This window comes from Dromiciops gliroides, chromosome 2 (assembly GCF_019393635.1).
Source record: "Dromiciops gliroides isolate mDroGli1 chromosome 2, mDroGli1.pri, whole genome shotgun sequence".
Classification (NCBI taxonomy): Eukaryota; Metazoa; Chordata; class Mammalia; order Microbiotheria; family Microbiotheriidae; genus Dromiciops; species Dromiciops gliroides.
Window position 1 is genome coordinate 205,416,704 of NC_057862.1, and position 14,315 is coordinate 205,431,018.

Below are 14,315 nucleotides of genomic sequence, written 5' to 3' on the forward strand. Positions count from 1 at the left end.
ATGAAAGCAGGGATTTCAATAAAATTTTGCAAACAATTCTGTTATAGCTTGTCAAATACGCACAAGATATGAGCTCTAAGTCCTTTCATTTATGTGTCAATGTTAGGAACATCACTGAATGAAAGGATGGACGAACACATACAATCTGTACACAAAAGGATAAAAAGACAACTCTTGCCTGAAGCTTTTAACTATTTCTTTTGCACTGATATTTTCTTTCCTCTGAAAAAGATTCCATTCTCTTGAAAATATAGCTGAAGTGAACAAAAATTTCCACCAAGTTCCTAAAACATGCAACTCATGTCTTAAGAATGGTACTTTTTTAAAATAAAAATTGATCTACTACTTTATATTTGTAAAGTGCTTTCTAGTCATTAATATTTCATTCTTTATAAGGTAAAATGATTCAAAATGAGTGGCAGTTATTATCGTATTCCCCATGACTGTTCCTCATCTGAGAACAAATGACTTACCAAGTTTACATAACATATTGGTGACAGAGATGAAATTAGAAATATGATTTCTTGACTCACGGTCCTGTGTTTCAATTTTAAACAAAGACCCAGGAGCCAGGGTTGGGGTGGAATTGACATAGGACTAACACTCAGCATTTTGAATACTTGCTGTACCAGGAAGGAAATCAAAATAGAAAATAAACCTTTTATCAGCTGGAACTTTTTTTTTAAAGATGTAAGTTTGTTTTAACCTAGAACATTTTAAAATAAAAGTTTCTTTTATTTCATAGTAACATTTTGTATTTTGCTATGTTTATACTTATAAAATTAACTTCATAATTGCATTTTGTCTTCATAATAATCTCATGTGATTTTAAGTAGTAAAAATAGCTTTATCCCCATTGAATTGCTGAGGTGATTAGAATTAGAGAGGTTGTGTGCCAACGGTCAGTGATTTCTTATTGTAAATTCAATGCTGGCTCAGTGGAAAGAATAATAAAATTGAATTCACAACCAGTTTGAAAGCTTACTCTCTTACTCCCACCTGTGTGACCTAAGGCAAGTCACTTCTCTTCTATAAAACTCAGTTTCTTCATACTTAAAATAAGGGGTTGGACTGATTCAGGGCATCTAAAAGAGATTTCCAAGGACCCCTAGTAGTCCCTGACACCTCTTCAGGAAACCCATGAAGTCAAACTATTTTCATAATAATACTAAAGCATTTTTATTTCTATTAATGGAGTATATCAATAGATAAACTCACGAAAACAAAAGCTCTTATAAATCATCATTAACTTTGTTTTTTTTGTTTGTTTGTTTGTTTGGTTTTTTTTTAGTGAGGCAATTGGGGTTAAGTAACTTGCCCAGAGTCACACAGCTAGTAAGTGTTAAGTGTCTGAGGCCGGATTTGAACGCAGATACTCCTGACTCCAGGGTCAGTGCTCTATCCACTGCGCCATCTAGCCACCCCCACCATTAATTTTTTTTTTTTTTTTTTTAGTGAGGCAATTGGGGTTAAGCGACTTGCCCAGGGTCACACAGCTAGTAAGTGTTAAGTGGCTCTGGCTGGATTTGAACTCAGGTCCTCCTGACTCCAGGGCCGGTGCTCTATCCACTGCACCATCTAGCTGCCCCCCCATCATTAATTTTTAATAAAGTAGTTTCCTGAAACAAAAAATTTTGAGATTAACTGGACTAGATGACGTTCAAAATTCATTCTAGCTCTAAGCTTACGTATATCTTTTTTTTTTAAATATTCATATATTTAATTGTATCATAATATACAAACCAGATCCCTAGAGTCTCCTACTTAAAAACCTCAGATGGGCAAACATACAAGAAATAGTCATGTTCACCACAAAGTACAAATAATATATGTGTTGTTCCTTCTACTTAATCTCTTTTTTTTCCTTTCCCTGACACCTTACAAATATTAGAGAACTTAGTGATATTCTTCCCCTCAAAGTTGGTGAAAAAATACATCCCATGGGCATCACTAGGATAACTTATTAGATGCATATAACTATTTTCTGAAGTACCTTGGATTTTAAAAAAAAAGAGTATGGGTAAAAAAAATACAAATTAACTCTAAGGGTGGAGACTAGCCCAAAGCCACTATGTAGCCAATGTGACTGCTGTTGGAGATGGTGATATTAATTTTTTTTAGTGTAAAGCAGATAAAAATTTAATTGAGGAACATTTAACAAAATAATTTAAAACCCAAAGAAACCATATGTTAATATGTTGTTTTATTGTTGTTAAATTTACATTGAAGTTTTATTATATTTTAATATAATAATATTTTTCAACTACATATAGATATTTTTAACATTCCTTTGTATAAGATTTTTATTTCCAAATTTACCCACTTTTTCTCACCTCTCCCCTTTCCCTAAAAGCAAGCAATCTTATATAGGTTATACATATACAATCATATTAAACAAATTTCCATATTAGCCATGTTGTGAAAGAAGAATCAGAATAAAAGGTAAAAACCATGAGAAAGAAAAAAAAATAAAAAGGTATGCTTCAATCTGTATTCCAGTTCCATAGTTCTTTCTCTGCATATGGAAACCATTTTCCATCATGAGTCTTTTGGAAATGTTTTGGGTATTGCTGAGAAGAGCTAAGTCTATCACAGTTGATCATTGTACAATGTTGATGTTATTATGTACAATATTCTCTTGGTTCTGCTCATTTTACTCAGCATTAGTTCTAAGTCTTTCTATGGTTTTTTTTTCTGAAATCTGCCTGTTCATCATCTCTTAAAGCACAATAGTATTTCATTACATTCATATACCAAAGCTTGGTCAGCCATTCCTCAGTTGATGGGCATTGCCTCAATTTTCAAATTTTTCTCCAAATCTCTAATTGTTTTTTTTTTCAAGACCACAATCCATCTAAAACCACCCCTGGAACAATGTAAAATAGTAACAGCTAAAGCAAAGATCAACAAACCAGAAAGATGATAGAAGAGAAATTCCCTTCCCTCTCATTTCCTCCATATACACGGCACAATGATAAAGAATCTGATCAGAGGTGGAATTTGGACTCAGGTCTTCCTGATCCAGGTCTGACACTCTGCCCTCCTAGTTGTTCTTAAAAAACATTAGATTTTAGACTCTTTATTTATTATAATAATATATTAGTAGACTATTTGTATAGGGAAATACTAGTGAGGAAACTAATTTTACCAGGGCAGATCAATGCCTCTTCTTCAACTTTTAGTCTATTGGCACCCTAGAATATGCTATCTATTTTTTTAGTTGACCCCTTTTCATAGATATAGGAAACACAGTGTGTTAGAATGTGCTCTGAAACTTTCAGTTTCAGAATCATCTGAATATGTAGAGGTTAAGTAGCTTGTCCAGGGTCACATAGTAAATATTTGTCAAGAGGTCGATCCCAGGTATTCCTAAGCGAGTACTCTTTGTTCAACAGGTGATGAATATCAGATCATTTTTAGGACAATGGGACACAAAGGTCAAGCTCTTATAAGTAAGTTGAAGACCATCTATTTTTTTTATCCTGAGATTGCTTTCAACTCAGTCTAGTAGCTGTGATTGTTATTGTTTAGTTGTTTCAGGTGCATCTGATTCTGTTACTTCATTTGGGGTTTTCTTGGCAAACAGTGGAATGGTTTACCTTTTCCTTCTCCAGCTCATTTTATAGATCAGGAAATAAATACAAAAATAGGTTCAGTCACATTTTCAGAATGATTCAGTGTGGCTGTGGTAGAAGTGGGAACAGAAACCATAACGCTGTCTCTTCATTCAGTGCTCTTTCCACTATAGCACACAATCAAATTGAGGCAAACAAGTTTAAGTGACTTGCCCAGGGTCACACAGCTGGTTAGTGTCTGAGGCCAGATTTGAACTCAGAAAGAAGAATCTTCTGGACTCCAAGACTGATAGCGATCTATCTACTATACTACCTAGCTGCCCCACATGCCTAATAGATACTAAGAAAAACTTTATTCCCTGCAGTTTAATTCTATCACAGCTACATTGAATCATTCTGAGCATTTCACTAAACTTATTTTTGTGATTATTTCCTCACCTGTGAAATAAGTATAATAGAAGATAATTAAAATCAGGAGTATTATACAGTATATAGTGTAACTTTCTCATTGTTCAGATGAAAACAAACAAACAAACAAACAGAGACCTAAGGAAGATCAGTGATTTAACCAAGATTCCAGAACAAGTTAGAGGCAAAGCTAGAACTTAATCATATTCTTTTACTCTATTTCCTGTCTTTTTTCTCAACTGTAGCACATTAACTTCTTATTTCCATCCTGTCTACATACCAATTACACAGGACTTGTGGGAAAATCAAATGAAATGGGTTTGACTTCTTTGGAAACTAATTTGAAAATTCTTCATGTTAGAGTAGAGATTCATTCATGATCATAGATAGCAATGATCCATCATAATTCTGAAATGAGTAGACAAATGAATCAATTTTAGACCCTTTTCACAAGAAATATAAGTGCTGTGCAATTAGAAATTTGTAAATAATTATAAAACAAAATTGTGAAGAGAAAAGATGCTTCTAAAGTCATTCCAGTAGGTATCAAGCTTTGACTCTTATTTAAATGTGAAAAATAATGGCTTATCTAATCAGGAAAGAAAAGTTCTTTAATGTTTAAAAAGACAAAGAGTAGAGTTTCTGACATTTTCGATCACATAAGTCCAATTTAAATTTGTAGTAGGATAATGGAATTAATGTTAAACTATAAACCTTTAAATATTTAGAAGTAAATAGGTATTTAAAGCAATAAAGGCAATGAGAGCTGGAGGTAGAGGAAGTACATTGTACTACTTGAAACATTTTTGACAAAATTTCAAGATCAATAAATGAAGATAATTATATGTCTTATGTAGGTGTCCCATTTAGCACAATAACTCATGTAAATGAACTTCATAATTAATCCTGCTTTAGATATAAGCATTGGCCCATTATTTGAAAACTGGCTAACAAATAGTACCAAAAAATAGAATGTGTCAATCAGTTAATCAAAATGGATGGAACCTCTTCAATTGTTTTATATTTAGAGAAGATGTAAATTACAATAAAAGAGGAAAGACTAATAGTAAGCTATAGACATCAAGAATGAGGATATGGAGAAAAAATAATAATGTGGAAATTACTTGGGATGATCAATAATTTTGATATTTTTATAATGGCAAAGGTTATGCACATGTGCTTCTACTGACACTGGACTAGTTTAAAACTCTGACTGATGAGATGAAATTGGATTGAACCAGTTTTTCCCACCTTTAGTTGTATTTTTGTCACTTAACTCTGGAAGATTTCATATCATAAACATTTATTTTACTGTTCCCTTTTGTTCTGTTTTTAATTCTGTGATAATAAAGAATGGATATTAATTCCAGGAAATGTGCAAAAGTTGTATTTATTAAAAAGCATACTTAGATGATTATGAGATATATTGTACAGGCTGCTGGTGTGGAGAAACAAAAAAATCTTAAAAATCATTCAAGTCCATAATAAAACAGAATCAGTCATAACAAAGCACAAAGGAAAGTGAAGTTAAAATGAAAAATAAGACCAAAACCTTTCATTTTAAAAGAAAATTATTAAAGTATTTTATTATTTTTCAGTTGCATGTAGATATAGTTTTCAACATTTGTTTTTATAAGATTTCTAGTTTCAAATTTTTCTCCCTTTCTTCCCTTCCTTCCCCATTCCCCAAGACAGCAAATAATCTGATATAAATTATATATGTACAATAACATTAAACATATTTCTGCATTAGTCATATTATAAGAGAAGAATCAGAGCAAAAAGGAAAAACCTTAAAAAAAGAAAAACAACAGCACAAAAAACCCCAAAAGAAATAGTACGGCTCAATCTGCATCCATATTCTATAGTTTTTTTTTCTGAATTTGGAGAGCATTTTCCATCATGAGTCCTTTGGAACTATCTCGCACCATTGTATTGCTGAGAAGAATCAAGTCTATCACAATTGATCAACACATAATGTTGATAATAATGTGTACAATGTTTTCCTGGTTCTGCTCATCTTACTCATCATCAGTTCATGCAAGTCCTTCCAGAAAACCTGTCATTTTTTATTGCAAAGTTCTTTAACCTTGAGAAAACCATAAAAGACCATCAGAAATACCTGGAAACTGGAGGAGTTGTTAATGATTCTTTTGCAGTGCAGTATAAGCATCTTAAATTTGGAAGAATATGAAGAAGACTGGGAGAGAAACAGACACAGACATACAGACAGACTGATAGGGAGAAATGGACAGAGACAGACCAGAGAAGGAAAGACAAAGACAAAGACAGTGACAGGGAAGGGGAAAGGCTTAGGGGCACAGAAACTAAAAGAGAATTACAGAAAGATAAAATGTGCATGTGCTTGTATAAATATCTATTTACTACAACAAAATGCATTGGGGGGGGTCACTGGATTATGAGTGTATAGTCCTTAGAGAATGCACAGATTTTTCCTTCCTTGCAAATCTGGATTGATAAAAGATGCCCAGTTATTTCCTGCTGATTCCAATCCAACAAATTGAAGATTGAAAATCTATTTCTATTCATATGTGACAGAGGAACTAATACTGTATCATGACAAAATGTCTGCTAGTTGATTGTAGAGTGAGAAGAGACAATGACGCAGTAGATTTTGAGCCGGACTTATCATATGCAAAAGGGATATTTTTTTCAGAAACTGTAATGGGGTTTTATCCTTTCTTTTGTGGCTGTGTGTGAAGGAAGAACTATTTTGAGCTTCTGGGTCATGGCAGAAATATATTATTTTCCCAGTTGTTAAGCTTGAGGCCTCTCCTTTGGTGTTTATTCTTTGATGTTAAGTGAATGAGGATGCAGTGATGGAACTAACCATGCAGTGACTTTGTGCAACAATTGAAGTTGATCGCAAAATTAACTGGAGGTAGTATCAGTGGCTACTGGAGTGGATGGAGCTGATGATAGGAATCACCTACAGATAGATATGGAAATTCAGTTATTTAACAATGGTAACAGTTTAATGGAGTGACTCTTCAAAAGCTAAGGGCTGGGGGCAGCTAGGTGGTGCAGTGGATAAAGCACTAGCCCTGAATTCAGGAGGACCTAAATTCAAATCCAGCCTCAGACACTTGACACTTACTAGCTGTGTGACCCTGGACAAGTCACTTAACCCCCATTGCTCCACAAAAAAAAATAGTTAAGGACTGGTTTTGGACCATAGAGAGGTAATGATACTCAGAGTAATCAGAAAGCTATACCTGAAGGGAATTTCAGGCAGATTCCATGAAGGGAAAAATGAAAAATGTATTCCCTGGGTCAAGAGTTGGTAGGTGCCCCTTTGAAATATGTCTTCTTTACATGTATACCTAATTATCTTTGTACTTTTTGTCTGAGTCCACCCTCAGCAGAGACCTTGTGCATGCAAGTTGAGTATATGAACCCAGTAACAGGGGTAGTTTTAAAATCTTCTCTTATTGCTATATGTTTTCATTAAATCTCATTTGTAAAAGCTAACACAGTTCAAATGACTTCTGATTGGTGATTGGGAAGGCTCAGGAATGATATTTTTAGAAGTCCCAACAACTCCAGATTATTCCTAGTTGATATTTCTCTCTATGGACCTCATATCAAGTGGTAGGAGGAGTTAAGAATATTTACCTGAGGGGCAGCTAGGTGGTACAGTGGATAAAGCACCAGCCCTAGATTCAGGAGGATCTGAGTTCAAATTTGGGCTCAGACACTTGATATTTACTAGCTGTGTGACCCTGGGCAAGTCACTTAACCCTCATTGCCCTGCAAAATAAAATGTAGATAGATAGATAGATAGATAGATAGATAGATAGATAGATAGATAGATAGATAGATAGATATCCGTATGTTTGCCTGTCTGTTTAGTAATTCCTTTAGAAGAAGGATATAAAAGAATTAATGTATTTAAAATGTTAGTGGATGGTCAGTAATACAACAAAAGGGCAAAGTGTTTATATTTGTGGACAAATCAGCATGATACGTAGAAGCACTGATGGACTTTTGATAGATCTTGCCTGAAAATGTCCAAGGAGACTTGGAAAAAACCCTGCATCTATTTACTTCATATTGGTTTTGAAAGCCTGTTCTCCAGCAATTTCTCAGTTATTATTAGTTAAAAATAAAGCCTGAATTACTTAACTAAGAGGGCCATCAGACTCAGAAAGCACCATATATCATCTAACTTTTGAAAACAGGCTACCAGCCAAGGGGTTGTTATTTCAAGTTCAGTCAAGTTATGTAGGATTTTATGACTGGTCCAAGAAATGAATTACTGAGGTTCATCTTTAGAGAGCATCAGTTCACTGCCGGCTTAATGTAAAAGTCAGATTTACAATTCATACCCATAAGCAAGTGTGGTAGATAGGATTTTTATCCCATTGATTGGAAAATAGAATTATTATTATAAACTGTTTCCTTCTAAAAGCTTGCATTGATGTAAGGGCCTCTATATAACCTAGGCATCAGATATTTATTTGTGTTTTACTTTCTTGGCTTCGCATGGATGTTTAAATGTATAGCTGCACAGTTATCCTCTAGTCCTGATGGATGGCTCTGCTACAGATATGGTGCAGCTAATGAAAAGATGGCATAAACACTTACAAGTGCCATCAAGATTTATGAACCAATAAGAAAGCTTGAAATGCTAAGCAGAAAAAAAAGGCTAGTGGACCAATCCCAGCGAAATATTCCCACTTATTTTCACTATGTGAAATAAAATGTTTTATAATACATAAAACCTTTACCTTCAGCCTTAAATGGTAATTTTTAATGTTTATGTTTCACTGAATTTTTCCTTCCATGTTTGGGAACTTCTAGTATCTTCTTTGCATGACTGGCTAGGTATGCCAGAAGTCTGGTCCAAGAGCCATTTCTGTTCCTCTTAGCTGGGACTACTGAAACAGACACAAATGACCCTGAGGACACAGAGAAGATTGTATTCACTCTTCTCCAGAGCCCCTTTCCTGCCCTATCTCAGAGGATTTCTGAATCTAGGGAGATGAAAATACTTCCCTAACAATCATTTCTTGGATTTTCAGGCCATTTTAAAGGTTGAGCAGAGTACTTCTCCCAGCTAAGACAGTGGTGTTGTGATAGGTATAGTAGTTAAGAGAGTGCTGGAAGTGGTACCACAAAAGTGTGAGTTCAAATTCTATTTAGACATGAACTAGTTCTGTGACCTTGGATCAGTTATTTAACCTCTCAGCCTATAAAGTGGCAAAACTCATGGCTCTGACCAGAGAAGTTTGTTTAGTATTAAATAATATGTATAGAGTACCCTCTACTTTAAAATGCTATATAAAAGAGTATTATTATTATTAGAGATAACAGGATCCTGGTGTTATAATGTAAAACCAATCTTTGACCATTTGCCTTTCTTTTCTGACTATCCCCTAGAATTAATCCTTATTTTTAATTGTACTTATATCTGATTGAAAAGGAAACCTAGGCCCCAAACTCCACTCTGTAACATCAACCCCAAATGTATCCCTGTCTCAGCCTCATGTTGTAATTATTATTTCAATTGATTAGTCATTTTCCAAACCCAGTGCTTAATGACTGCAACTTAAACTTTCTTGGTTTCCATTTATATCTAATAAATTTTAAAAGGATGGACTTAAAAATCCCTACAGCTTCTGTTACCTCTAAAACTATGATTCAATGATCCTTTAAAAAAAACAAAAACAAATAATTGTATTTGATATAATAGAGAATAACACATTTCATGAACAAACCTCTATCTTGTAATTCTTCTTTCTTCTTATTTTCCTTTATATATTCACAATTTTAATCAAAATGGATCATTTGGTATTCTCCTGAGCACAACCCTTGTTTTTCCACCTTCATGTTTTACTTATCTTGGCTTTCATCTTGACTTAAAGGTTTCTTCACTCTTTCCAAACATACAATCTCATCTTCTGGAAAATATAGCATCACTATGTGCAACTTAATGATTTCTACCTTCAAGAAGTATTTACTTTCCTATGGGTCCAATGGAATTTGTCTTTCTCTCTCTTCCTGTGAGGTCACGGAGTATTTTGAACCATTCTAAAAACACTTACTATGCTGTGCTGGCTCTTATTATTACTCTTTGGTTACACTATCGGTTCTTGAGGGTCAGGCCAGAGGCCTATTTGAACATCCGCCCTTTCCAGCATCTACCAATGTGCTTTGCACATAGCAGATTTTCAAGTTAGTTTAATTTCATTTCTGAGAGGTATTTAAAATCATTAGAAAGTCAAAAGAGTTAAATGGCTGCATCTAGTAACCTGATAAAAAATCTCAGTGGAAAGTTTTGTTTAACAGTGTCCTCTATATAGGTCACTAACCAAAAATGGATTTTAAAGAGCTCCAGGAAGGATCCAGTAAGATTTATGTTCTGGTTCAACATCACTTTGAATTTATGAGCCAGCGGCAGACCAAGAAGTTTCAACAATTTTGTAATATGATTGGATTGCTAAGAGGGAGTGGAAAGGTCATTACATTAATAAAACCAAAGGTAATTGACTGGATTGTAAGATTACTACATGTTCCCCAATCTTTTTCAGCACTCTCCTGCCACCATGCATTATCACATGTTGTTTCCCATGTCCACAATGTGCTCCTTGCTCATCTCAACTCATAGAAATCCTTCAAGAATTTCAGTTCAGATACTGCTTTACAAATCTTTCATTTTTTGCTCCCAGGATAATTCAACTCTCCTACAATTTTACTGTCATTTTCTCAGGATATTTTTCATATACCGCTGTGAATGGTAGTTAATTTTTGTATTCCTAGCACCAATGATACAACCTTAGACATGGAAGTCCTTACTAATTTTTTTGTTGAATTTCATTTACTGTAATTCCAAAGAAATAGTGATAATATACTTATGTTTGGCATCTCCTGGTATTTTTCTTTCTTTTCATCATACCTATAAGAAAGGTAACACTTAGGTATTAAGAATAGAGATCTAATTTGGAAAACTAAGTAAACATACTGAGGACCACTCAGCAAATAAGAGGACAATTAAGTCTATAAATTTTATCTATTTACCACTTCTCTCTCTCTCTCTCTCTCTCTCTCTCTCTCTCTCTCTCTCTCTCTTCCTTTCTCTCTCCCTCTCTCTCTCTCTCTATATATATATATACACACAAAAATATGTGTATGCATGTAAATATGAATATGTACATGTGCATATATGTGTACACACATACATACATACACACATATATACATACATAGATATACATAGACATACACACACACATATATATATATATACATATACATATACATATGACAAATAAGGAAATAAGGCATGGACTAAGGAAGACAGGATAGGAAAAGACCAAGCATGCTTTGTAGGAATGTCTATGTCTATGTAGGTATATACCATGCCTACAACGCAATATTTCTTTATTTGTCCTATTGATAACTTTTATTCATTCAAGGCCATACTTAGATCTCTCCTTTATACTTATAATATTCTACCTTGTATCATACTTAAGAATAGTAAAGTTATCTTCCTTTTTCAAATTATAAGGTCCTTGAAGACAGGCATTATCTTCTGTGGTAAATATATCATTGTAGACTAATGATGGTAGATAGATAGATAGATTGATTGATGGAGATATGCAACGTATATATACCTAAATATATAGGTGCATATAATGATATATTATGTGTAAATGGACATTATACAACATAACAATACATACACATATTTACATATATGTAAACATATTTGATTGTCTATATGTATGTGACAATGTACACTATTTTATAAAGCTCTGAAAATTTATAAGTTAATTTACATAATTTTATGTAGTATGATGATAAAATCTTAGTATTTTTCTTGAGTAGTCTGCATTAACAAGCTAAATGTCACCAAAAAAATTTGGGAACAAGCTTCTAATTTTAAAAGATTGATATTTATAAGTAACCTTTTCACATGTTTTTAAAAAACCAAGTAAAATAAGTTAGAGGAGCTGTTGTTATTTGACCTTCGAACCAAAACAGAAGAGACGGCAAGCTAATTCTTCTTAGAGCTACAGATTTCAGGTGGTGGTGAGTTTGTGTTTTTGAGACAAAGCTAGCTCTTTGGAGCTGGCTGGGCTGGAGGCAGTTTCGGGGTACCTGGGACCTTTTTACCCCAGAGATTTAGATTCTTTCTCATTGTCCCTAGCTCTATTAATCTCACTTGTGTTTTGAATTTGTTCCTATTAATAAACCTGTTTTGTTTTTGAAAGAGGCTGTTTCTTTTCTTACCCCAATAATAAGGTGAGCCTCATAATTTACTCTTCTCATGTTAAATTTGGCCCTTACCTGAGTGCTGGATTTAGAGTTAGGAGCAACTTAGTTCAATTCATCTTTCAGACAATTTCTAGTGAGACAAGTCATTTAACTTCTCAAATACCATAATACAAAGCACGCAAACGTTAACATGTGAAATATTTTAACTCACCACCTTATCCCCCAAACCTGACTCACTTACCAGCTTTTCTATTTCTGTTGATGTCCCCACTCTCTTTTTAGTCATGCAGGCATGACCCCTCAGTGAGAAGTTTATTCCTTCTCCTTTACTGCATACTGCCTTATCACTTACCAAGTCCTTTGGATTCAATTTCTGTAACATCTCTTCCACCCTCCTCACCTACTATACCATTAACACTCCCTCTAAGTTTCCTCTTCACTCTTTTTTTAAACTAATGTCATACTCCTCTACCTGGCTCTTGTTCCCAATCTATCAATTGTGTAGGTGACAAAATAATCTTCAAGATATTCAGTTCTAAAGACATCAGTCCTCTGCTTAAAAACTTTTATGTCTCCCTATGATAGACAGGAGTACCTGTAAACTAATTAGCCTGGTAATAAAGTCCCTATACTATCTTTAATATATTTTTCCAACCTTATTATACATTTTTCCTTTTTAATCACTTTACTTTACTCCAAAGCCAAACTCTTTCATAACCTGTCTCTTGGTCTTTTCCTCCCCTGTCTTCCTTAGTCCATGCCTACAACATAATATTTCCTTATATGTCCTATTGATATCTTTTCTTCTTTCAAGGCCATACTTGGATCTCTCCTTTATAGTTATCACATTCTACCTTCTATCCTAACTAAGAAGAGTAAAGTTACATTACTTTTTCAATTATAAGGTCTTTGAAGACAGGTACTGTCATTATCTACTGCACCCCACTCCCCCCATTTTTTATCTGAACACAAGTTTAATTATTTGCTTTCTTTTCATATTTTTCCCCAAGCTCTAGTTATTTCTATTTTTTTATTGTTTTCTTTATCTTATTTTTATTATCTCTTAAATTTTGCTAAGCTCTTTATGGAAAATGTGCCATATGACCAAAAAAAAGACATACAATAGCTGAAAAAACTAAACCAACCTTTGGTTCAGGGATTAGAATTAGAAAGCAACTTTGTTGTTGTTGCTGAGTTATGTCCAACTCTTTCTGGCCCCATTTGGGGTTTTCTTGGCAAAAATACTAGAGTGATTTGACATTTCCTTCTCCAACTTATTTTAAAGATAAGGCAACTGAGTCAAACCAGAGTAAGTGACTTGCCCAGGGTCACAGAGCTAGTAAGTGTCTGAAGCCAGATTTGAACTCAGGAAGATGAGTCTTCCTGACTACAGGTCCCATATCCTATCCATTGAATCATCTAGCTGCCCAGAAGGGACTTTAGAGATCATCTAGTTTAACAATTTCATGTAGTACCTGAGGCCCCAAATTGAGACATGAAGATGTTAATTGACTTACTTAAAGTAAAACAGGCTTATATTCAAATCCAGGTTTTTAAATGGTTCACTATTTTACCCTAGGATACACAATCAAACAAATAACCCTGATGCTTAATAGTAATTGGTAGTTATTTTGGTTTCCCTTAACAATCTCATTTGCTTCATCTATAAATTAAAAAGGTTGAACAAGATAATCATTAAGGTCCCTCCTATATATAAATTATATGATCCTATGTATTTAGAAATTTTCCAGTTTTCCCTAAAGCACTTATCTACATTTTTATGAACTAAAGGAAGGGATAATTGCAGTATCTCTGAAAATAGACTGTGAACAAAGGGGGAAAAAGTCTGGATCCTTTCAGTAAAGCAGTGTATTTGATATAAAATTTAAGAGACTTCAGTTATCTTTCTAATTTTGTAGTCTTTCACTTGGAGGCTTTTTTTTTCTTTCTGTGTGTGTGTGTGTGTGTGTGTGTGTGTGTGTGCAATATCTTTCTAAGTGAGGCTTCACTATCTTTTCTAATGTTTCACAATTTGATATTACTTTTAATATTCTGAGTTCTTAGTCTGGGATAAAAAGTGTTGAGGTGTTA